General features: G+C 41.9%; 1 pseudogene; it reads left to right on the top strand.

Annotated features, from left to right (window-relative positions):
• Positions 1 to 577: 577 nt before the first annotated feature.
• The window catches only part of LOC141059292 (uncharacterized), a 156076-nt pseudogene continuing 129410 nt past the window's right edge, over positions 578 to 27243 (top strand).

Below are 27243 nucleotides of genomic sequence, written 5' to 3'. Positions count from 1 at the left end.
TAGCGTGATAGAAGATTACAGTCCGGGGAAGATGGTAAACATTCATATAGACGGCCGGTGGGGATGGAGTCAGTGACGGACTCTGGCCAAATATGTTTCTAGAGCCGTAGTAGAAGATGAAGATGTCGTCCTCATCATGAAGTAGTTATTTCTCATGTCACGTGTAATGAATATCTCCTGCAGTATTGCTAATGCCGATTCCAGTTTTGGTAAATGAGGCGAGAATTAGCGTTATGGAAGATGAGTTTATGAGAAACGTATTCAGCTGCCGACTCCGAGGAAGAAACTGCTTGTTGTCTGTGGCCTAAATATATAGGTTTTATTACTAGATGTCAGGGAAGAACGTGGTATGTTGTAAAATAACAAAAATACCATTGCTGCTTGGGTCCGGGCCAGTCTCTGTATTTCCTAGTCATTCCCAATGAACTTGTGCTTCCTACAGCCAATAAGTTGCTGAAGCAGTGAGCAACATAGCCAGTGATTGGGGGCATGGAGGAGATGTTACTCAGCAATTCAATTTATGTTCCAGTCCATACAAGACTAGAGAATAGAACATCTACATGTTCTATCTCCTCATATGTTTCATTTAATATTTCCAATAATTATATTATTACACAGGATTTTTATGATGTTACAGCGGCTCATCTTATTCTCATTCAGGTCTCTACAATATCAGATCCTCTCAGTGAAGATCTTCTTTATAAGAGAATTTTCCTGATTTACCCATAAAAGATGGATATGGACAGAGACAAGATGGCGGAGAGGATATTACACCTCACCCTAGAGATCCTTTTCCGGCTTACTGGAGAGGTGAGAGATTCTGATGACGTCACATTACATCATTCTTATCTATAGGAATAACAGATGGACAGGACTGGAGAGGTGAGGACTCTGGAAATGTCTGTAGCGAGATTTATTAATGTGTCTCTTCATCACCAGGATTACGTGGTATTGAAGAAGACATCTAGTGAGCGCTGTCAGGACCCTGTGTCTGAGGGATGGCGAAGACCCCTGAGTGCAATCCCAAGGCCTCGATGTTACTCTTTGGTATATGAGGACATCAATGACCAGAAGATCCTAGAACTCACCTACAAGATGATTGAGCTGCTGACTGGAGAGGTGACACTGCTGGGAATGTTGGGCCATTATACAGTAATGCTATGAAGGGATCAGGGAATGACAGTATAATTGTATGTGTCAGGTTCCTATAAGGTTTCAAGATGTCACTGTCTATTTCTCCATGGAGGAGTGGGAGTATTTAGAAGCGCACAAATATGCATACAAGGACATCATGATGGAGGTTCCTCAACCCCTCACATCACCAGGTAATAGACAGGACTAAGTACTCACGGCCTATAATACTTTGTATATAAATAATGAATTCAGTCCTTGTATGTGTTTCCTCCAGATCTATCCAGTAAGAGGACAACACCAGAGAGATGTCCCTGTCCTCTTCTTCCACAAGACTGTAAACAAGAACATCCTAATGCTCCTCAGGATCATCAGGTAGATGGAGAGCAGGTGTCATGAGATCTCCCATATGATGTGTCGACAGCTGTGAAGGTCTTGTTTTATCCACCAGTATTATATGTTTTATACTTGTGTGATGAGAACGGTGGAGATGGCAGGATTAGAGCTGATCAAAGATGTGACTTCTCCATCTGTCTGTGACTTTTACATTATTTGTTTCAGGGTGACGATCTGAGCCATATTAATACTACAGAGACATATGTGAGGATTGATGAGTGGTGTACAGAGGAGATTCCTACATATGACTACCCAGGTGAGTAATAACCACTAAAGTCAAGGATTCTTCTCAGTCACCGGCTGTGGCTGCTTTATCGATCGTCTAGTCCATTCATATCACAATCGTGTGATCACCATTTTGCCTCTAGACCACAACATTCTGCTCCATTTGGAAATGTTGAAGTTACTTCATGAAATTAAGTCCTTTTCTATAGAACTTACAACATGGAGTATCCACCTACCCCCTGGGATTAGATGACGCTGACCGTTGCATGCCCAGATCTGTAAACTACAAAGCCAAATGACGTAGTGTGTGCTGATAAGTTAGACAATCACTTGAAGAAAAATATTATGATGGGCCTGTAAGAGAAAGTGGAGGGTAATGATGCTGTTGGCTTTCTAGATCCTGATATCTTATTGGATGATTCTATCTTCTCTCCCTTCTGTGCTGCTGAATGTGCTCATATGGTCCCTACAAGACAAGGTCCAGTCTTTTTGGCCAAACTTTGCTTTTATGATCGATAACATTAAATGTGCATTGAGGCTAAATGTGAATTTCTGTACAATAACAACAGAGTTTCCCTTTATTTCTCTTAAAACCAACTAACTTCAAGGAGGATTATGATAAACTATATTCAAAACATTACACCTGTGCCATGATATATCTCTAAGCTGTGCGTGGCTGATGGCTGTAATATACATTTATTCACGCCTGCAGGAGATGTGTTGGCATGGCTCGAGCTCTGGTTTCATGGATTCACTCCACGTCATAAATTCCATTATGTTTTCAATCCTAAGGAATTCAGATTACTGCACAATCTCTCCTGCAATGCGGAGCACTAATACTTTCTCTACTCTTATCTTTGACTATCTAATATTTCTTCTTGGAACTCATCTGACAGAAAATGTATGATAATTTAGATGCCAAGAATCAACAAGCCCCCTACTGTAACTACTCCAGAGAGGTTTCCCCACTAGTTACTTATTTATTACTGATGAAGATTGTTGAGTTGAGTTTGTCTATAGTCACAGTTTTTGACTACAGTAGTTGGTTCACAAAATATGCAGCCAGTTTTGTGTTCCTAATCAGGGCCCATTTTTCAAATCTAACGTGTGTCACTTCATGTGGTGATAATTTTAGAATTCTTCACAAATTAAATCCCAATTTTTTCACTTTCACAAAAGGTAATAGCAAACAGATGGACCTCACAAATTATTTTACAACTTCTCTTGTATCCGACAATACCCTAGATATGATTGTACACTACTGCCTGGGCACATTTCAGGGTTGAGAAGGGAAGGAGCGCCATTTAGCTATCTGAATCCAGATCTTACTGGAATAGCTTGCAGACACAATGTATTAGGAGCAGTGTTTGTGACCTCCTGGCAGCTCCAAAAATGGCCACCACGAACAGGCTTGGCGCTATCTACTCCATTTTCCTGCTCCCAGGGATTATCCAGCTCATCACCCTTTAACACCGCTACATGGATTTGGACTTGCATAGATACACCCCTAGCTTGGGCCACAGTTATGCCTTCTTTTCGGTGGTGTGAAATGGGAAGAACAACAGTCAGGTAGCCGTGTCAGAACCAGTAAGGTAGAGAAAATAGTAATTCAGATGTAACAGTTGTCAGCTAACAGGCCGGGATCACAACAGGAAACAAATATACAAGCCATGAGATAAGCACAGATCACTAAACCAGAGGAGAACAAGGCTGTATCTGGCAGTTTCCAGCAATATGCTTCGAGCTTTCATAGAATATGGTGCTATCCAATTGGCTGAATCAGGGAGCAGATTACTTCAGCTGGACAGCTCAAACACCCATACTGCCAGACTAGATGGTACTTCTTGTCCCAGGCACCCTAATCTTAGTGGCTGAATTGAGCCTATGTCGTCCAGAGCTTTTGGTAACAATGTCTACTCTATTACCAGCCCCGCCTGCCATATGAATAAGGACATGCCTGATGACATCGTAGGAGCAGATCTCAGAGGAGATGTGACACACCATCTGCTATAATAATAGAGAATGGGGAAAGCTAACCAAGCCACCAGGAAAAAGAGCAATATATTCATAAGTAACCTGAGGCACAAAAATTTTTTTAATTTTGCAGAAAAATATTTATTGAACATGGAACATGAAAAATACAGACTCCCCAATGTTTCGGCTAAACTAAGCCTTTATCAAGGGTTTATCTATAAAAAGAATAACCATAACATAAAATCAACAAAGTATGTTGGGAAAATTTTCATTATCATACAAAATCAATTCTTTCATCAGATTATGTAGATATTTTTTGCCAGCATAAATAAGAAAAAAGAAACAATTCCATCCAGTAGGTGTATCATAATTTTCTGTTAAGAAGAAAACACATTACATATGTAAGTATATGCGCACATATAAAAAGTAAAAGTGTATATAAAAAAACAAAACAATAAGGTGAACGCCAGAATAATACCTGTATAATCAAGTGTTCCACTCTTAAATGTTCTAAAGGACAAAACAAAAAGGGAAAATTCTAAGTGTCCAAAAATAAAAATATAGCCCAAGAGAATAAAAGAAAGATGCCATAAACAGACCTGTATTAAATGCACACAATGAGTACAGGGGACCACGCTGCCTTCTTGGTAGGAAGAAATGTGTACAAGACGGGGAGGAGGTTAATTTATTTAAAGCTATGAAAATCATCAAAATCAACTGCAGCTGAGAGTTAAGTGATCACATATGTGTAAGCGCAACCCGCGCATGCGCTGTCCGCCCAGCAGGACGGAAGTGGGGAAGAGAAACAAGGAAGTGTGGCAAAGCGACTCAGCACATCTACGATGGCATAACCAGCGCATGCGCTGTCCGCCCAACAGGACGGAAGTGGGAAAGAGAGGAAGTGTGGCAAGAGCGGTTCAGTGTAATTATATGTCAAGTTGTTATGACAACTGCGCTTGCGCGGTATAGCTAATCGGACGGAGATAAGGAAAGAAGATAAAGGAATTGTGGCTGAGACTAACAGGCGTGGGCACATAACGTTATCCTATCTAAAACTAAAAGTATCATAACAACCTAATGATACTCGTATTACTTACGCGACATGTTACAAACAGTATGGTATATTAGCAAAAAATAATCAAAAATTATGGCATCTATATCAGTATAATAAAAAATTTTTTTTAAAAAAATATATAGAAAAAACAAAAATGGGGAAAAAAAGGGGAGGACATGGAGGAAAAAGGGGGGAAAATTTAAACAATAAATCTATTATAAATAATCATTCAATACCTTGTTACAGCATATTATTAAGTCTGAAAAAACGAAAAAAATAAGTATATACGCATATACATACATATGGACATACAATGCGTAAATATATCCCCATTTCTACACGTACTCATTTACATAGATTTACACACATATATATACACATACATATACATATACAAATACACCCAAACAAAAACCAACATGTATGCACAAAAATATATGCCCGTATCAAATACACGCATATATCTATGTGTCAAATAACCTATCCTAATCTAATAGAGACTAAAGGTTAAACACCTACACTAAGTTCAGCATAAATCAATGAAAAAGAAGAAATCAATAAAAAACTTCATATTCTCTATTAAGGCCATGGGGTTCTAACGTCTGAAGAACAAAGATCCAATAAGATTCTCTCTCCTTTAATTTTTGTATCCTATTACCACCTCTTCTTGCCTGTGGTACATGCTCTAACACTTGATACCGGAGTTGGGAAATGTTATGGTTATGAGAAATAAAATGTGCCGGAATAGGTAACAGAGTTCTCTTGCAACGAATAGTCGATTTGTGTTGTGAAATGCGGTCTCGGATATGCTGCGTAGTTTCCCCGACATATCCGAGACCGCATGGACTTTTAATCCAATAAACAACATAAGTAGAATCACAGCTAAAATAATCCCTAATTGGGAAGATCCTTCCTGATCTAGGATGACTGAAAGTATCTCCTTTCACGATGTTGGAACACTGTAAACAGTGTAGACAAGGGAATGTCCCCTTGCGTTGAGATCTAATAAATTTTTGTTTATTGGCCATCCGTGTGCTACCAACATCAGCCCTCACCAAAAGGTTACGTAAGTTGGGAGATTTCTTATGACAAATCAGAGGAGGATTTTGAAACTCTGAAATAGAGGGATAAGATTCGGAGAGAACAGGCCAATGTTGGCGGATAATTTTGTGAATCAGATACATAAAGGGATGGTATGTATTCACAAAGGCAACCCTCTTCGTCTTAATAGTAGATTTGGGTTCTGGCCTAGAAGATTGGGTTAAAAAAGAGTCAGGGTATCCGCGGGAGATAAATTTTGATTTCATTTCACTAAAGCGGAGACTCCGTTTAGATACATCAGAAACAATCCTATCGACTCTAAGGAGCTGTGATCTAGGAAGAGATCTCTTAATATGCTTAGGATGACAACTGGTGAAATGCAAGAGACTGTTTCTATCCGTCGGTTTCACAAAAAGATCCGTGGAAAGAGAACCATCATTTCCCTTAATAACTTTAGTATCCAAAAAGGATACAGACTCAAGATCATACTGCATGGTGAATGACAAACTGTCAATCTTTGTATTGATATCCTGAAAAAACATTTCCAAAGAAACCAAGTCTCCTGACCAAATGAAAAAAATATCATCTATATACCTCTTCCAAAGTATAACATACTGTTGGAAGAGGCAATGGGAATAAACAAAATCCGATTCAAATTCCGCCATAAAAATATTGGCGTAAGGGGGCGCCACATTCGACCCCATAGCTGTTCCACTTACTTGAATAAAAAATTTATCCTCAAAAAGGAAAAAGTTTTTTGTAAGAACGATCGTTAAAATAGAGATACAAAAAGTTTTAACATCATCTGAGAGGCTAGTGTTCCTGTCCAAAAATTTTTTAACAGCTTGAATCCCTCTCATATGATCAATACTGGTGTACAGACTCGTTACGTCAAGAGTAACCAAATAACAATTCTTAGAAACCCCATTAAGTGCCTTTATACTAGACAAGAAGTGTGACATATCCCTTAACCATGAGGGAATGAATTGCAGAAGAGGAGAAAGAATTTTTTCAAGAACAATTGTTAACGGTGACAATAATGAGTTAGTGGAGGCAACAATAGGTCTTCCAGAGGACGTGTCAGATCTTTGTGTATTTTTGGTAGTGTGTAAAATACTGGTATAATCGGGTGAGAATTAATTAGAAATTCACTCAGTTTGGTATCAATGACACCTAATGATGAAAAATGATGTATCATATCTTGTATCTCAGACATAATAGAGGAGGATGGGTCAGTAGGAACCAATTGATAAACACTGTGATTACTCAATTGGGAATAAATCTCGTCAATGTAGTATTGTCTATCCATTATTACAATTGATCCACCCTTGTCGGCTGGTTTCACAATCAACTGTTTATTTCTGAACAGACCATCTATAGCAATACGTTCAGACCTCGACATGTTGTTTAAAATACGGTAATGACCACCATGAATTTCATGTATTTTATTCTCTATATCTTTTTTAACCAGACTAATATGTCTCAACAGGATGATAAGATCTAGGTGGCATAAAATTACTAGGTTTATACAAATTAAGTTGTTTCAAGGTCAACATATTTGCATTATACTCAAGCGAAGGAGCCTCTCCTGAGGATTGTATGTCAGATATGTCCTTTGAGAAATGTACCTTCAATCTCAACAATCTGAAAAAACGTTGAATCTCCTGGTCAAGGGTAAATTCATTAAACCTTGGTGTTGGACAAAAAGATAAGCCTTTCTGTAAAGCTGATATTTCTGAAAGAGACAAAATATGTGATGAGATATTATAGACCAATTGGTCTGAGTTTACCTGGGATCTAGTCTGTACTCGAGAAGAAGTGGAGTCAGACCCTCCTTGGGTTCCCCTATTCCGATTTCTTGATCCTCTTCCTCGTCTCTGTGAAAAAGTACGGAAGTAACTTCTGGAGGTGTCACTGTCAGAACTGTTAGAAAAAGATGAATCCCACCTTCTCGTTGTTCTCCTTTCTCTTGATGAACTTAAATTTCTCCAAAAATACACATTATTGCGCTGATAATCATCAGCATCTCTCAAAAACTTAACCCTTTTACGTTCTTGTAATTGAACACGAAATTCTGTATTCAATTTTTCAACCTGTGTTTTAATTTTTTCAAATTCCTCTTGTGAAAGTGTTCCTCGTAGTTGCACTTCAGCATTATTAATTCCATTATCCATACTAGACAACTCCTTCTGCAAAAATTCCACCGTAAGTAAAATTAGATCCATAGAACATTTATTCAAAATCGCCTCAAATTTATTACAAAAATCGAGTTTATCAGAAAAGAGAGTAGGCCTGAGTGATACTCTAAGGCCCCTTGTTATGATACTAAAAGTATCATAACAACCTAATGATACTCATATTACTTACGCGACATGTTACAAACAGAGTATAGTATATTAACAAAAAATAATCAAAAATTATGGCATCTATATCAGTATAATAAAAAATTTTTTTAGAAAAAACAAAAATGGGGAAAAAAAGGGGAGGACATGGAGGAAAAAGAGGGGAAAATTTAAACAATAAATCTATTATAAATAATCGTTCAATACCTTGTTACAGCATATTATTAAGTCTGAAAAAAAGAAAAAAATAATAAAAAAATAAAAAAACATGTCGCGTAAGTAATATGAGTATCATTAGGTTGTTATGATACTTTTAGTTTTAGATAGGATAACGTTATGTGCCCACGCCTGTTAGTCTCAGCCACAATTCCTTTATCTTCTTTCCTTATCTCCGTCCGATTAGCTATACCACGCAAGCGCGGTTGTCATAACAACTTGACATATAATTACACTGAACCGCTCTTGCCACACTTCCTCTCTTTCCCACTTCCGTCCTGTTGGGCGGACAGCGCATGCGCTGGTTATGCCATCGTAGATGCGCTGAGTCGCTTTGCCACACTTCCTTGTTTCTCTTCCCCACTTCCGTCCTGCTGGGCGGACAGCGCACGCGCGGGTTGCGCTTACACATATGTGATCACTTAACTCTCAGCTGCAGTTGATTTTGATGATTTTCATAGCTTTAAATAAATTAACCTCCTCCCCGTCTGGTACACATTTCTTCCTACCAAGACGGCGGCGTGGTCCCCTGTACTCATTGTGTGCATTTAATACAGGTCTGTTTATGGCATCTTTCTTTTATTCTCTTGGGCTATATTTTTATTTTTGGACACTTAGAATTTTCCCTTTTTGTTTTGTCCTTTAGAACATTTAAGAGTGGAACACTTGATTATACAGGTATTATTCTGGCGTTCACCTTATTGTTTTGTTTTTTTATATACACTTTTACTTTTTATATGTGCGCATATACTTACATATGTAATGTGTTTTCTTCTTAACAGAAAATTATGATACACCTACTGGATGGAATTGTTTCTTTTTTCTTATTTATGCTGGCAAAAAATATCTACATAATCTGATTAAAGAATTGATTTTGTATGATAATGAAAATTTTCCCAACATACTTTGTTGATTTTATGTTATGGTTATTCTTTTTATAGATGAACCCTTGATAAAGGCTTAGTTTAGCCGAAACGTTGGGGAGTCTGTATTTTTCATGTTCCATGTTCAATAAATATTTTTCTGCAAAATTAAAAAATTTTTTGTGCCTCAGGTTACTTATGAATACACCATCTGCTATAGCCCTAATATTACAAAATTTCAGAAAATAAGAGCTGTAGGAATCCCCATAAAATGACTCCATTTTGGAAATTATAACCCTCAGAGAACTTATCTATTGGAGTAGCGACAATTTTTTATTCCACAGGCACTTTCTGGAAACAAGCACACAGTGGATGTGGGAGAAAAAAAATTGCAAATATGCCATTTTATTACCCAACACATAGTGCCCAGATTGTGCTCCAGGAGACGCACACTGTAAATTAAGTGGGTTCTTCTCAGTGAGGGGGGATTTTGACTCTGGGGGAATGGTTATTACTGGATTGGTTAATGGAAGCCATATTTCTTTTCAAGAGCCTTTGAGCCACTAATAATGTGGAAACCTCCTGTTTTTCCACTGACAGATGATGGACCTGAGTGGGGACTTGTTTTTTATAAGATGAATAGAAGTTTTTATTGGTATTAGGTTCGTCAACATAATGTTTCTTTGTGGCTTTTTATTCCATATTTGGGAGGCAGAATGAACAAATAGTTGAACACCACGCTCCACTGGTTCATCCTATGAGATTTTCTATTACACTGTGAGCTGTCATTGTGTTGGTCAAGAATTCAATATTTTTACATAACTTGCCATTTTTACAGACAGTTTAAGTAGAAATGGTAAATGATACTCAAAAATACTAATTTATATCTTGGCAGATGACTGTACCGGAAGATTAGATGAACAGCTGACATGTTCAATTTTTAAATCGGATGATTTTGAGATTCCACTGGATACAATTGAAGTAAATGCCATTACTCCAGATATACCATCATCCCTTCAGAGCAAAGATCTCTCATCTGAGTCTTTAAAACAGGTCTTGTCTTCTGATTCATTGGCAACAACTAAGGAAATTCAGAGTCACAAAATAAGCGTTAAAAACGGAAACACTACTAAATCCAAGAAGCCATTATCATGTTCAGAATATGGAAACAGTTTTCCCATCGAAAAGTCTTTTCTTAAACATCCAAAAATTCACACAGTGGAGAAAAGATTTTCTTGTTATAAGTGTGGAAAATATTTTACATACAAATCACATCTTGTTAAACACCAAAGATCCCACACAGGGGAGAAACCTTTTTCCTGTTCGGAATGTGGGAAATGTTTTCAACAGCAATGCATTCTTGTTATACACCAAAGAAGCCACACAGGGGAGAAACCTTTTTCCTGTTCAGAATGTGGGAATTGTTTTACACAGAAATCAGATTTGGTTAAGCACCAGAGAACTCACACAGGGGAGAAGCCTTTTTCCTGTTCAGAATGTGGGAAATGTTTTCAACAGAAATGCATTCTTGTTATACACCAAAGATGCCACACAGGGGAGAAACCTTTTTCCTGTTCAGAATGTGGGAAATGTTTTAACCAAAAGGTCAAACTTGTTATACACCAAAGAACCCACACAGGGGAGAAGCCTTTTTCCTGTTCAGAATGTGGGAAATGTTTTAACCAGAAGTGCAAACTTGTTATACACCAAATAACTCACACAGGGGAGAAGCCTTTTTCTTGTTCAGAATGTAGGAAATGTTTTAACCAAAAGGGCAAACTTGTTATACACCAAAGAACCCACACAGGGGAGAAGCCTTTTACATGTTCAGAATGCGGGAAATGTTTTAATAACAAAGGTAATCTTGTTAGACACCAAAGAACCCACACAGGGGTGAAACCTTTTTCATGTTCAGAATGTGGGAAATGTTTTAACGTGAAGAGAGATCTTATTATTCACCTGAGAACACACACAGGGGAGAAGCCTTTTTCCTGTTCAGAATGTGGGAAATGTTTTAACGAAAAATCTGCTTTGGTTAAGCACCAGAGAACCCACACAGGGGAGAAGCCTTTTTCCTGTTCAGAATGTGGCAAATGTTTTAATCAGAAATCGGCTTTGATTAGGCACCAGAGAACCCACTCAGGGGTGAAGCCTTTTTCCTGTTCAGAATGTGAGAAATGTTTTAATAGGAAATATAATCTTGTTACACACCAAAGAACCCACACAAGGGAGAAGTCTTTTTCATGTTCATAATGTAGGAAATGCTTTCACCAAAAATTGTATTTCTTAAAGGGGTTCTTCATTACTAGGACAACACCTTGTCATTCCTTATGTTTGTCATATTTCAAATAAAGACACGCATATTCATTTTCCATGCTGGCGCTGTTCAAGTGGTCTTGGCACTCGTGTTCCCTGGGCTTATGTGAGGTTGTTACATAACACGAGCCCAGCGCCGAATCAGCACTGGCTTCATTGTTCCTGCCTTCGGATGTATTGAACATCAAAAGGAAGCCAAGACTGCGACTGCTCTCTGACTTACTCTTATAGTGTGATATGTCCAAAAGTGAAGACAGTAAACCAAGTTTAAGAACGCACTTGCTTTCGAAATGCATTTAGTATTCTATTAGTCTTTTCCCTATGCTCCGTATGTTCTTTAAATACATTTTTCCTACATGTTTCAACCAAGAATCAAAGAATATATATTTTGACTTTGAAAAAATAATGAATTCATAATTTTCAACATGTCTTGGAATTGTAGAGTAGAAGCTGGATACATTTTTTACATTCCAGTGAGAAGGGGTTGTCCAAGTAGTGGGTATCCCCTTTAACCATCAAAAACTCCACACAGAGAAACCATTCTCATACCTACAGTAGAATGTGAAAAATAAATTACTAGAACATCGTATTTTGTCGACGTCAAAAATAACTCAGATGGGAAGACTCTACATACAGGGGCGTATCTAGGGGGGGGGGCAGCCAGGGCAGTTGCCCCGGGCGCAGCCGGCAGGGGGCGCAGTCCTGACCGCGCCTAATGCAGCGGTCCACAGTGTCCTCCCTGGCGGCTGCGTTCTACCGCCCCCCCCGGGCCTGAAAGTCGGCGTTTCTCTGTGTCAGCTGAAGGTGCGCGTGCCGACTCCCAGGGAACAATTGTACTGGCGTCTGTATAGATGATGTATTGCATCTCTGACCGCCGGGCCAGAGCGACGTCAGCAGCGTGACATGTCATGTGATCACGCTCAGCGCTGGTGGTAAGTGTGCTCCAATGTGGAGCTGAAGAAACCACTAAAGATGGGAGATGTGGGGGGGTTAATGAGTGGGGATGGGGTTAATGTGTAGTGGGGTTAATGACTGGGGATAGGGTTAATGTGTGGGGGGGGTTAAAGAGTGGGGATGGGGTTAATGTGTAGTGGGGTTAATGAGTGGGGATGGGGCTAATGTGTGGGGGGTTAAAGAGTGGGGATGGGGTTAATATGTAGTGGGGTTAATGAGTGGGGATGGTGGTTAATGTGTGTGGGGGATTAAAGAGTGGGGATGGGGTTAATGTGTAGTGGGGTTTAATGTGTGTGTGGGGGATTAAAGAGTGGGGATGGGGTTAATGTGTAGTGGGGATAATGAGTGGGGATTTGGGTTAATGTGTGGGGGGGTTAAAGAATGGGGATGGGGTTAATGTGTGGGGGGTTAATGAGTGGGGATGGGGGTTAATGCATGGGGGCTTAATGTGTGGGGATGGTGGTTGATGAGTGGGGATGGGGTTAATGTGTAGTAGGGTTAATGAGGGGATGGGGGTTACTGTGTGGGGGGTCAATGAGTGGGGATGGGGTTAATGTGTGGGGGGTTAATGAGTGGGGATGGGGGTTAATGTGTGGGGGGTTAATGTGTGGCGGGTTAATGAGTGGGGATGGGGGTTAATGTGTGGGGATGGAATTAATGTGTGGAGGGTTAATGAGTGGGGATGGAATTAATGTGTGAGGGGTTAATGAATGGGGATGGGGGTTAATGTGGGGGGATTTGGAGTGGGGGGTACATAATGTGTTGGGGGATTTGGGAGTAGGGACGGGGGGTTAATGAGTGGAATTAATGAGTGGGGATGGGGGTTATTGTTTGGGGGGTTAATGAGTGGGGATGGGGTTAATGTGTGGGGGATTTGGAGTGGGGGGTACATAATGTGTGGGGGGATTTGGAGTGGGCATGGGGGTTAATGAGTGGGGATGGGGTTAATGTGTGGGGGATTTGGAGTCGGGGGTACATAATGTGTGGGGGGGATTTGGGAATGGGGGTTATTTAATGTGTGGGGGATTTGGAGTGTGGATGGGGGGGTTACTTAATGTGTGTGAGGGATTTGGAGTGTGGATGGGGGGTATTTAATGTGTCTGAGGGATTTGGAGTGTGGATGGGGGATTTAATGTGTGGGGAGATTTGAGGACACAGTATGTATGAGGAAACAGTATGGGGGTTGGGTGCAGACAGTATGGGGAGCGAATGGGTTAATGTATGTGGACACAGTATGGGGAATCAGGGGTATGTGTGAGCAGACAGTATAGAGAGTGAGGGGGTAAATATATGATGAGACAGTATGGTGAACAGAGGGATGTTAGAGGAGGGAGGGGAATAGTGTGAGGCGACAGTATATTGCAGACATTTTTATTTAGGAGCATTATAATGACACTTCTATCTTTAAGGGCGTCGTGTGGAGATCTGCTGCAGAAGACCGGAGAAGATGGAAGTCTGCAGAGACGAGATGTGGATGAGAAAACTCATCATGGGGTCTGGACAAGAAGAAGAAAAGGAGAACGACTCCAGAGACGACGTCATCTATAAGGTACTTGGATGTAAATGTTATTTGTGCTACTGACTTATTCTCATGTTTTTATTTGTTAGGAACATTAAAGGGGTTCTCCAGGTTTGTGCTGAGTCTGCTGTCATTCTATGTGACTGCAGACTTCTGAATTCTCACTGAACGCTGTTAGGATTCTCTTGTGCCGGTAATTTACATACATGCGGTCACATGCTGACTAGACATGTGTGGCCTCACTCAATGAAAATGAACAGAGCGAGGTCCTGCACGTCTAGTCGGAATGTGGCCAGAAGTATACAAATCACATACTTGTGCTGACATGACTGTACATCGGCAAGGGAGAATCCTAAAAGTGTGCAGTGCATTCGCTGTGAGAATTCAGAAGCTGCAATGTCAGGACTCAGCTCTGCAGGTTCCAGTAGTCATCACATGGACACTTCACTCATATGCGATTTTCATACTTGACAACAAGCTTCTCTTCCTGCTTCTCTCAGTTTTTTACTGAACATTGAGAGCATTAGGGAGAGCAGCTCGTGGGTACATGACTAACTGTGCAAATCGCATATGTACTTGGGGGGGGGGGGGGCGCCGAACCAAATTCTTGCCCTGGGTGCCAGGAAGCCTAGATATTCCTCTGTCTACATATGTTATTGACAAATTGTACAAAAACATAAGATAGTCGTATAATTAAATGAGCAAGGGTAATTACTAGGGGTGAGCGAAGGTGCTCAGTGATACTCTGATATCACTTGAGTATCTGGGTGCTTGGAAATACTCGGTGAGCATTAGCCGTTGCTCGGATTTGAAGTTCGAATCCCCACTCTACATGTTTGGTGTCTGTTACACAGCTAATAAACATGCAGGGGATTGCCTGCCAGTCACTGTAATGCCGTAGCCATCTCAGTAGTGGCATTACTGTGATTGGTGGGTCGTATTATATAATCAAGGGTTATAAAAGAACAGGCGCCACCACGCTCCACATACTGACGCCAGTGCATAGCTCAGGGACAGTCCTTATTGGAGGGAGAGAGTGGTGATACAGGCCTGTGTGTGCACAGTATAGTGAATCAGAGTGCTGTAGTGTTGACGATGCTTCAGCACCAGTATATTAACAGTCCCTGTAAGGGCTAATCTTGTGTTTGCTGATATATTCCGCTTATAGCCTAGGCAGGGACAGTTGCATGAGCAGGGGGATTGGCTGTGTTACGTGCTTTGTGTTACATTATGGTGATATTAAACCGAAAAACAAAAGGCTTTGACTGCTCCAGGTGACCAATTTTTTTTTTTTTTTTAATCAGAACTAAACTTTGTTTCCAGAGACCTAGCAATTTCAAAAATTCGTAACGGGTGAGGAAAGGAACAGGGAAGTGGAGGTGCCAATGATGGTGCACGTAGATGCTGAGGACGTGGGACAGATGTGACTACTCACTAGACCACTGATGGCACAGTGGTAGCTGTATATCCGATACGCAAGAGACAGGAGAATGAGCTTCAAAAAACAAGGATATTAAAGGTAGCTAACAGAAAGGAAAAGGTGCCTGAGCAGGATCGGACGGAGACAAAAAGCAGCCCTGCCACACTAATCCCTCCAGCCCACATACTATAACACGTCCCACCCTCGATCAGTGGGTTTTTATTCACTTAGGCAGTGGTTTGTTTTTTTTCAGTACTGGAGTGGCGCTTCAAGTGTAAACCCCCTAGCCCCAGTGATATTCTCAACCTCCATTGTCTTTTCAGCACCGCTCCGGTCCCACGGTGCCATTTTGTAAGCACAGCTTCTGACAGCCGGAGGTCAGGAGTTACATCACAAGCTCTCAGTACAAGGTTATTGGAGCCAGAACGAGGCCTGGACAAGGTTCTCCTAGACTTGTACTGAAAGGTGATCTCCGCGCCGCTCCATGAACACTAGAGCTGCGAGTAGGTCACTATTCACAGGAGACGAACCGGAGCAATGCTGGAGACCAATGAAGGCAGCGGAAGGTGAGTATGAGACGGGGGGCAGCGAACTTACATTTAAAGCACCACTCCAGCCGGGCAATAAAAACAATGGTGGAGTGGTGCTTTAAAGGAGCTACACTGTGTTCCAAATTATTATGCAAATGATATTTTTCTCTGATTTTCCTAAATAGTCAGTACAAATGACAGTCAGTCTAATAAAAGTCATCACCGGTTAGAGTATACATCAAATTTTGTTGAAGAAACCTCCCAATAATAACAGTATAATCTCCAAAATGAATAAAAACTCAAATTGCACTGTTCCAAATTATTAGGCACTGTAGAATTTCTAAACATTTGATCTGTTTTAAAGAACTGAAAATGCTCATTTGTGGAATTTGCAGCATTAGGAGGTCACATTCACTGAACAAAAAGGATATTTTGGAGTTAAATAGCTTAACAGGCCAAGTTACATGTTAACATAGGAACCCTTCTTTGATATCACCTTCACAATTCTTGCATACATTGAACTTGGGAGTTTTTGGAGAGTTTCTGCTTGTATTTCTTTGCATGAAGTCAGAATAGCCTCCCAGAGCTGCTGTTTTGATGTGAACTGCCTCCCACCCTCATAGATCTTTTGCTTGATGATACTCCAAAGGTTCTCTACAGGGTTGAGGTCAGGGGAAGATGGTGGCCACACCATGAGTTTATCTCCTTTTATGCCTATAGCAGTCAATGACTCAGAGGTATTCTTTGCAGCATGAGATGGTGCATTGACATGCATGAAAATGATTTTGCTCCTGAAGGCATGTTTCTGCTTTTTATACCATGGAAGACAGCTGTCAGTCAGAAACTCTATATACTTTGCAGAGGTCATTTTCACACCTTAAAGAGCCCTACCAGCTGTTTCCCCATGATTCCGGCCCAAAACATGACTCCTCGACCTCCTTGCTGACGTCGCAGCCTTGTTGGGACATAGTGGCCATCCACCAACCATCCCCTACTCCATCCATCTGGACCATCCAGGGTTGCTCGACACTCATCAGTAAACAAGACTGTTTGAAAATTAGTCTTCATGTATGTCTGGGCCCACTGCAACCATTTCTGCTTGTGAACACTGTTTAGGGGTGGCTGAATAGTAGGTTTATGCACCACAGCAAGCCTTTGAAGGATCCTACACCTTGAGGTTCGAGGGACTCCAGAGGCACCAGCAGCTTTAAATATGTGTTTGCTGGTTTGTAATGGCTTTTTAGCAGCTGCTCTCTTAATCCGATGAACCTGCCTGGCAGAAACCTTCCTCATTCTGCCTTTATCAGCACAAACATGTCTGTGCTCAGAATCAACCACAAATCTCTTAACAGTACAATGATCACGTTTAAGTTTTTGGGAAATATCTAATGTTTTCATCTCTTGACCAAGACATTGCACATTTGATGCTTTTCAGCAGCAGAGAGATCCTTTTTATTTCCTAAATTCCTTGAAACCTGTGCCCTGCTTAATAATGTGGAACATCATTCTTAAGTAGTTTTCCTTTAATTGAGCTCATCTTGTACACTAATTATCACAGGCGTTTGAGATTGATTTCAGTGATCCAAAGAGCCCTGATACACAATGCCATCTATGAGTTTATTTGAAAAACAAAAAATAACATCTTTATGACACTTAAATCCAATTTGCATAATAATTTGGAACACAGTGTATTTGAGGAGGCGCCGTAATGCGCAGGATCGACCACAGCTCTATTTACATGATGCTCTTCAGAGCTCCGGTTCTTAGGATTATGGGGATCCCAGAGATTGGTAAGTTATCCCATATTCTGAGGAGAGGGGATTATTTGGGGTAACCCATTTAAACAGGTTTTCCAAGATTTATTTTTGTTTGGCCATAGAAATATAAAAATTAACGAATAATGACAATCCAGAAGTGCAATGGAGCCTCTCCGACAACAAGACAGGAGAAGTGGTACTATACAGTGTATATACAGAATAAGGCTACTTTCACACTAGCGTTTTTTTTTGCGCTGCGTGCGCAGGGCAAACGCACATAAAAAAAGCATCATGCATTTTTAATGCGCTTTCTTGGCTTTTACGCATGGTTTTTACCCCAAAACGCATGCGTTTTAAACCCTGACGTGCGCATAACTATGCGCACGCCGGCGCTCCCATAGACTTTAATGTGTTTTTCGGTGCATTCCGTGCACATTGCGTGCTCATGCTTTTTTTTGAGACAGGTCGGATGGACCAAAAATGCAACGCACACTACAAAAAAAACGCATGCGCAAACAAACGCGTACAAATGCATGACAATGCGCACCCATGTTAAAGATAGGGGGGAAAAACGCATGCGCACGTATGCACAAAAACGCAGCACAAAAAGACGCTAATGTGAAACCAGCCTAAGGCCCTGTTCACACGTTCAATATTTTACATCAGTATTTGTAAACCACAACCTGCACAGTAGCAGCTATCGGTGTATATAAAGGTGATCCAATAGCTGCTACTACACAGGCACTGGCGGTGCCATCTTGGAGGAGGATATATTTTTTTTTCTCTACAACGATGGAGCAGCCGGCGCCATTTTTTCAAACTGATTTTTTTTTATGAATTTCAGGATAACCTTAAACAAATTATATACTCATTACATATACAATCATGCTGCAGCGCAGGGGCCACCGCCAGCGTCTGGGGATTTTTTTCCCACCAAGAGATAGATAGATAGATATATATATATTCAGTATGTAAAATAGGGGGCGGGTCAGTGAGGGATCAGTGACCTGTCAGAAGCCATACAGGTGAATACCTTAGCACCATGAAGACCCCCCCACAGGGCACCCTGGAGCACGAGCATATCATTACCTCAAAACTGAATATCCAGATTACACAACAACCACAAGACGGATTTCATCACCGGGTATCACTGTAATCAGTATAACGGCGCTGACCTGACAGTGTCTGTAGTTACTGTGCACAATCCTGATGACAGGTTCCCTTCAATTATGCCATTTATGTCAAGGGACACGCCGGGGCCGACGACTATCCACCACATGGGATACACGGGGGCCGACGACTATCCAACACACGGGGAACGCTGGGACTGATTGATATATATATACACTACATATGTGATATTTGAAAGTGAAATTATGGGCTGTCCACACACACACACACACACAAATGCTCACACACATTGGAGAAGACACACACGTGCATGCTCACCCACATTGGAAAATAAACACATGCACGCTCACACACATTGCGAAAGACACACTTGCACGCTCACCGACACTGCAAAACACGCACACATTGGAAAATACGCACACATGCACACTCACACACATGAAAATACACATGCACGCTCTTACACAGCAAAACACACACGCATTGAAAAAGACACAATGCATGCTCACACACATTGCAAAACACACGTACACATTGGAAAATACACACAAGCACGCTCACACTCATGCATGCTCAAAGACATGAAAAACACACACATGCAAGCTCACACACATGAGAAAACACACATACAGTACATACATACAAAGAAAAACACACATACCCAGGAAAACATACATACTCTAACCTGCCATGTTTAATTTGTCAAATGCCCCCCTCCCCCCTGCTTCTTAGCATAGCATAAGATGAGATGGGCAGCTGGAGAAGTTCACTGGAGTGTTCAGGGCAATGGGCACACAGGACCTTATCTCACCATGTCCTGCCATCCTGTGTTGATGCTCTGCACGTTTATTCTCCTCCCTCTCCAGGTCCTGACTGATCGGTCATCGGAGACAGATCTGCGCACAGAAGAGGAGGATGCTGTGTGCGATCATGGTGTAAGTAACGCACCCTCCTCTTCTTAGTTGTGTGCAAGGTAGCGGAGCAGCTCCCTCTCACCGCTGCGTGCACTGCACATTACTGAAGCCGGCCATGGCTCCAGCCACATGTGTGTGCACGCTGTGCATCCCGCCCCCATGATGCTGCACCAATAGGTGCCTGAAAAATGAAAAGGGTTGGCAGCTGGAAAACAGGCTGGCGGCCCCCCAAGACGTGGCACACCACGGCCCACCGGGCAAAATCCTGTAAGGGCAGATTAGCAATCTGTGCCTGAGGGAATAAATCTCTGGACCACGACACAGAGCCACGTAGTGGAGCACCAGGCAAGGTATACCCCTATACAGGGGCTCCCCCGTCGCAACACCAGGTGGCCTTAATGCCGTCTAACTCGGACCAGAAGGATGACCCGTTAAGACCTATAAAAGAAGTAGCGAGAATCCCGGAAGCTCTGTAATCCCAGAAAGACTGATCCAGCCAGCAGCGATATCTGGATAGTTCTGTGAGGAGAGCCTTTGTCAGCCTGGGGCAGAAACCGGAGTGTCCAGAAGGATCCAGGATAGGGAACTGCCAGCAGAGGATTCTGAGGAGACAGAGATATTAGAATAATGCAAACAGCCTTTAGAACGCAGAGCTCAGCACAGTGTGGCCTCAGTGGGAGGCAACGATCCCACAGAATGAACACTTTGCCCAGTCACCTCCCTAAAGGGGAGGATACCTTTTATGCATGGAGGATCACAGCAAAGACAGTCCTAATAGAGAACAGGTGCCCTACTGCTTTATGTGCAGGAAGTGGAGCGTGCCTCCTAAGAGCATTTCCAGGAGACCTGCTGTCACAAAATATGACTGGTCCTGCGTGACGCAACCCGACGATCGGTCGGTCACCAAAGAACTGGACAAACAAGGGGACACAATTACAATGGTGGGCCTGCTATAGGGAACGGGGAAAGGGACACCTCCTGCACACTGCTGCGGCTGAGTCTTGGACTAACCTGACGTCCCTATACAGGGTCTTTCAACCTGTCGCCGAGCAGGATACCTCGTCCCTCACTTACCCTGCACATCACTAGGGAATTGGTAAGTGCGGACACTGGTCCCACCGCTGCACTAATAAAACACAAAGTGAAGATACAACTGACAGGGTGAAACAAAACCGCACAGCTTTCTCTGCTGCAATGCACCGAGCAGCAGAGTAAGGCACCAGATCAGTATTGAGCAGAAGCACCACTGCTCTCAGCCAGCTCCTGTCTTGACCATGGTTGGTATCCAAAAGGAAGTGTATCACCAACACCAGCTGATGCCTCAGGTGACCTTATATAGGAAGATGGGAGTGATCACCACCAGCAGACTAACTAAACATGTAGTAACACCAGCGGCCACCGGGGGGGGAAACCTGACATAAACCCCAGATGGCCAGAAAGCAAGTTTAAATGGGAGCAGCCGAAACTGACACAGATCCAAAAATGGATCTTGACACCTGCCAAGAGGATGCAGGTTCCTAGCAGAGAAAGGAGCCGCTGATCATCTGGAGCCACGGACTGGGTGAGTAGTACCAGTGGAGCTGCATGATAGGCGCCGGTCTCGCCGTGCAGTGGAGACCGGACCCGCAGCTGAGGGCATGACAGTAAGGTACATAACTTCTGAAGCCAGAACACATAAAAAACTCAAGGAAAGGTGCACAAAATAACATCACATTGGAAGGAATACCATTACCACCATGTATGCAGCAATGGACAATGCAAGGGACAAATTGGAAATTGAAATAATTAACGAAGAAAGAAACCCAAAGAAATGTCCAATAATACAATATACAAAATATTTATTATGAAATACACAAGCCATAAGGTGGGGTGGGGAACAAATACCAGAAAAAAAGGGAGCACAACACAAGGGACAACATTGAATGCAAGGTAATGTGGCCAATTGCTATTATGATATAACACAGCAATGGTCACAATGACAAATATATATGCCACAAATACGAATAAAAATGCAATCAAGAAAGTGATAATGTGCAAATATGTGCTATCATATGAAAAATATGTATAAAGTGCAGAGGCAAGCAAATAAATCAAGGGGGATGAAATAACGCAGCAACCTAAAGTTTAGGTAAATAATAAGAGATGTATTTATATAAGTGCTGCAGACTTGAGTAAGTCAAATAAATAGCCACCTGATTTTTACCTTATGCACATATGTAGAGTCCCCAGGATGCGCCCTGCCCCGACGTGCATTAAATCACATGCTGTCCATTTTCTTGTTATCCTCTATGAGATGGTTCTACTCCTTCATTGGAGTCCAGATGTGTTAAATTAAACTGATAGGACTTGATTTGGAAAGGCACACTGGCTGTGCTCACAGTGCATGTCAGTCCAAATGAGAATCATGAGGTCAAAGGAACTGGCCAAGGAGCACCGAGCCAGAATTGTGGCAAGGCACAGATTTGACCAATGTCACCACAGCCAAACTGAGCAATCGTGGGAGAAGAGCCTTGGTGAGAGAGGTAAACAAGAACCCCAAGATCACTGTGGCTGTGGCTGAGCTCCAGAGATGCAGTAGTGAGACGGGAGAAAGTTCCACAAAGTCAGCTATAACTGCAGCCCTCTGTCACGATCTATTTTTGGATCCATGGCAGAGTCTGCATTCTTATAGAAACCTTTTTCCTTTTGCCCCCGGTGGCCACTGGGGTTACTACAACAGTAGTTGCTTTGCTGCTGGTTTTGCTCCCGGTGGCCGCTGGGGTTACTGTATGTTAAGATTAGTCAGCTGCTGGTGACCACTCCCTCCTTCCTATATAAGGTCGCCTGATCCACCAACTAGCTGTTGGTGATACTGGTCATTTGGAAGCCAACCTATTGTGAGCTCATTTTTGGGTTTGCCTCTGGCTTCTGGTGAGGGCTATGGAGCTGGCTGTGCTGACAGAGGAGTAGTGAGTTCTCTATCTGGACTCGCTCTGTTGGTGACGGGAGGTAATGAAGCTGATCTAAATGGCAGAGACCGGCCACCTGAGGAAGAGGACTGTGATTGGACATCAGGAAGTTCTGATTGGATTTAAGGCAGCCGACTCCCTAGTTTCTTGCTGGTGATTTCTCCTGACTGTGGCTTCTGGTTTCCAGTTTGGTTCCTGCCTTCTTAAAGCTAAGTTTTCTCTGCTATTGTTCATATGAGTTTTCATCTGGTTTACTTAGTTTTTGTGTTCAGGCAGCCCTGGCTGAATCCCCATTTTTTTTTTTTTTTTTTTAATTTTTTATTAAATTCTTTATTTTCAAATTTAAACCACACCATAAGACACAACACCATTTTACAAGTACAGTTGGCGAAGTATTGCTTAGGAGTCGGTCCAAGGTGAAAGGGAGGAAAAGGGGGGAGGGAAATGTGGGTGGGAAAAAGAGAAAAGAAAGAAGGGAAGGGTAAAGAGGGATACATAATAATGAACAATATCAATAACAACAACAAAAAGTAGCCGTCGGCATGAACACTAGCATTTGATGGGTGCATTTAGGAAAATAGAGTAGGTGGACTGTTCTGTAAGCAACCGTGGGATCAGCTAGCCCAGTATAAAGGCCATCAGGTCCAAGTAAGACTTCATGTGATATTAGATTTCTCACCCAGAGGATCATCCTCCAGATATCCAGTCCACGGGGCCCAGGTCGACACATAAGATTTATGGTTAAAAATCTCCCAGCTAGACAGCTCTTCCAGACTAGAAACCTGATTTATCTTAACGTGCCACTCCTCCAATGTGGGGGGGGCAACATCTTTCCAGTGTACAGCTATTTTGCAGCACTTAGCATCAGTTGGAGTAGACCATGCTTTTTTGGTAAGAAATCCTTTGATGGGCACGAAAGAAGAACTTCCGTAGCCCTAAGGTTAGACTTTATTAGTTGCAATTTCTTGAGAACGAGCTCAACACTATCCCAAAAATGTCTCAGTTTGGGACAATCCCAAAATATATGTGTGTGATGTCCTCCAGAGTTGAGGCATCTCCAACAAGCATCATTATCAGCAAGACCCATCTGAAAGAGCTTCGCGGGAGTCCAATGCCACCTGGTCAATATTTTATAAGAATTTTCCTGCAAAAGTACACACCTAGAGAATCCCCGTGCACTAGATAGCATTCTAGATACTTGTTTCTCAGTGAATGTAGTATTGAGTTCCATTTCCCAGGAGTAAATAAATGAGGGTTTAAAATGTACTCCCGGAGAGATAAGGTGTGAGTAAATACGAGATAAAATTTTTAGCCGTGGAGGCGGAAGTTTGACCATAATATCTAGCCAGGACCAATTGGATTTGGTCGGGAATTTCTTCCTAAACTGCAGAAACGTACGTCGAATGTGCTGGCTCTGAAGAAAATTAGTTGGTTGAATCATTGCACTTGGTGGCCAAACTCCTCCCTGTAATATTTTATTACCATAAAAGCTATTCAGTGTTTCTCTAGGGAGGGTAGACCATAGATTATATGGATCTTGAAAATCAAAATCTATTAGATAAGGTATTGAGCCAATCGGCGTTAACGTCGAGGGAAAAGTGTCCTCCGGTAGTTCCCCCAACTTCAATCTTTTGATACGTAATGTAGTAGAAGTTATCTCATCTAGCCTAAGAGCGACCGGTGGTTTAGCTTTAGTCCAGAGATAAGGTAAACCCCTCGGGCCCAATAGAGCCAGGTCAACACAAGTTCCCTCCCCACCTTCAGCGCAAGACACCACCTTTAACCATCTGCTAAGGTGGATTGCTTTATAATATAAAAGGGGGTCTGGGACTCCCAATCCACCAGAGGAGACTGGATAAGTAAAAAAACCTATAAGGCAACCTAGCCGGTTTAGATTTCCAGATAAATTTTCCTATTAGTGACTTTAATGACCCGAAAAAGGTCAGGGGTATCTGAATCGGAACCATATTCATGGCATACAATATGATAGGCATGATATATGCCTTAAACACATTGATGCGACCCATCCAGGATAAAGTGGGTAGGTTATATTTATGCATCAGGTTTGTAACTTTTTTCATTAAGGGAATGAAATTACTCTGAAATAGGTTAGTGGGGTCCCTAGTTATGAATATTCCTAAATATTTAATAGAGCTATTAGCCCAAGAGAAGGGAGTCTGTGTACGAATAGTGGAAAGTTGAGAATGAGGGAGAGTGATATTTAACGCTTCAGATTTGGTTAGATTAATTTTAAAATTGGAAAGGGAGCCAAACTGTTGAAAAATTTGGAGGATGATCGGGAATGCCTGAGACGGGTTGGATATGAGGAAAAGCAGATCGTCTGCGAAAGCTCGGTTTTGAGTGTCCCCGGACCCACCGACAACCCCTCTATGCGTTGTTCTTGTGTGATGCTTTGTATCAAAGTTTCTATGACTAAAATGAACAAGGATGGAGACAGAGGGCATCCCTGCCTAGTCCCGTTGTGAATCTCAAAACTGTTTGATAGGGTGCCATTTATCCTGACCCTGGCCGTCGGTTGAGAGTAGAGAGAGAGAACTGCTGTTATATATTGAGGAGGAAAGCCAAATTTAATCAATACCTGTTCCATAAATCTCCAGCACACTCTGTCAAAAGCCTTCTCGGCGTCCGTTGACAGGAGTACCAAGGGGACCTGCCGGGTCTTGGCAAACATTATAGACTGTATGGCCCTAGTGGAGTTATCTTTCCCTTCCCTACCCCTCACAAAGCCCGCTTGATCCACATGAATTAATTTGGGTAAAAAGTTGCTTATTCTGCCCGCTAGTATTTTAGCCCACATTTTGATGTCAGCATTAAGCAATGAGATTGGTCTGTAGCTGGCGCACAAGTTGGGATCCTTACCCTCCTTCGGGAGAACCGTAATGTATGCCTCCAGGGATTGCTTAGGGGGAAGCTGGCCCTCCAAATAGGAATTAAACAAGGTCACCAGATGGGGTAAGAATGATTTTATGAACTTTTTATAGTATATAATGGGGAGACCATCCAGGCCTGGGGCCTTTCCATTTGGGATGGTGGAGAGGGTATCCAAAATTTCTTTAGGGGTAACCGGAGCAGTTAATAAAGATTGGCCTTCCGGGGTTATTTTAGGGAGATTTAGTGGAATCAGGAACTCTTTGATTTTTTTCTATAGCTGTTATTGGGTCTTGCATGCTATCTGGTATGCTTAAATTGTATAAACTGTCATAAAAGGATCTAAACTCCTCGGCAATGTCAGCGGTCTCAAAAATTGAAGAGCCGTCTAGAGCTTTGAGTTGTCTAATAAACGTCTTGTCCTGCTGCTTTTTAAGCAGTGAAGACATAAGCTTACTACTTTTATTGCCGTGGAGATAGAACCTCTGTTTACTTCTCATATAGGTTTTGGCCGATTGAATATTTAAAAGATTTTTTAGTGAATTCCTTAGGTCCGTCAGTTCAGTTTGTATCTTATTTACTTGAGATCTCTTGTGCAATCTTTCCAAGGAATTAATTTGGTGCAAAATAGACACAACCTGTTTTGTTCTTTCTTTTTTGAGATGGGAACTCAAAGCTATAAATTCTCCCCTCATTACCGCTTTATGTGATTCCCACACCACAGGTAGAGGCGGGCCAGAGTGTAAATTTGTCTGAAAAAAGAATTCAAGAGTGCCAGTCAGTTTCATAATGTGGGAATCAGAATCTAATAGTGTCTCGTTAAGTGACCATGACTTGGCTGGCCGCGGAAGGGTTACTATGCCTATGTCGAGAAAAATAGGAGCATGATCCGATAGAGAGATAGTGTCTATTTTCGCATTTTTAACTAATGAGAGATTAGTTGTTTGTGTCAATAGATAATCAATTCTATGATAGCTACCACACGGGTGGGAATAAAAAGTGTAGTCTCTGCCCGAAGGAAAGAGTGTCCTCCAGGGGTCTATCAAGTGCAATTCTTGGAAAGAAAGGTGTAATTTTCTCAGTGCCCTTTGAGAAAGGGTCGACCTGCCCGTGGAAGTTTCTAGGGATGGGTTGAGTGATACGTTAAAGTCTCCCCCCATCAACAACAAACCCTCAGTAAATAGTTTTAAGGTATTCATTGTTTTGCACAGCCATCCAATCTGATTCCTATTTGGGGCGTATAGGTTACACAGAGTAACTTTAGTATTGGCTATAAGGCCCTTTAGTATAATATATCTTCCTTCGGAATCTGAGAGGCAATCATGAAAGACAAAAGGAACATTCTTTTTAATAGCAATACTCACTCCTCTAGACGCCGACCCACCCGTACTATGATACCAGGTCGGGTAACGGGATCTAGACATATCCGGTACTCTCCCCACTTTAAAATGTGTCTCCTGTAGGAAGACTACACTAGCCTTTTTTGCATGTAGAAGGTTCAATACCTGACTTCTCTTACACGGGGAACGTAAGCCTTTTACATTGTATTAAGCCACTACTATAGTGGCGAAATTGTCCTTATCACCCATAGTAAAATAGATGGAGCAAAAAAAAAAAAAAATG

This window comes from Dendrobates tinctorius, unplaced genomic scaffold (assembly GCF_039654945.1).
Source record: "Dendrobates tinctorius isolate UK_male_01 unplaced genomic scaffold, ASM3965494v1 ptg000226l, whole genome shotgun sequence".
Lineage (NCBI taxonomy): Eukaryota > Metazoa > Chordata > Amphibia > Anura > Dendrobatidae > Dendrobates > Dendrobates tinctorius.
Note: the sequence above shows the minus strand (reverse complement) of the source record. Positions and strands in the feature narration are given on the sequence as shown.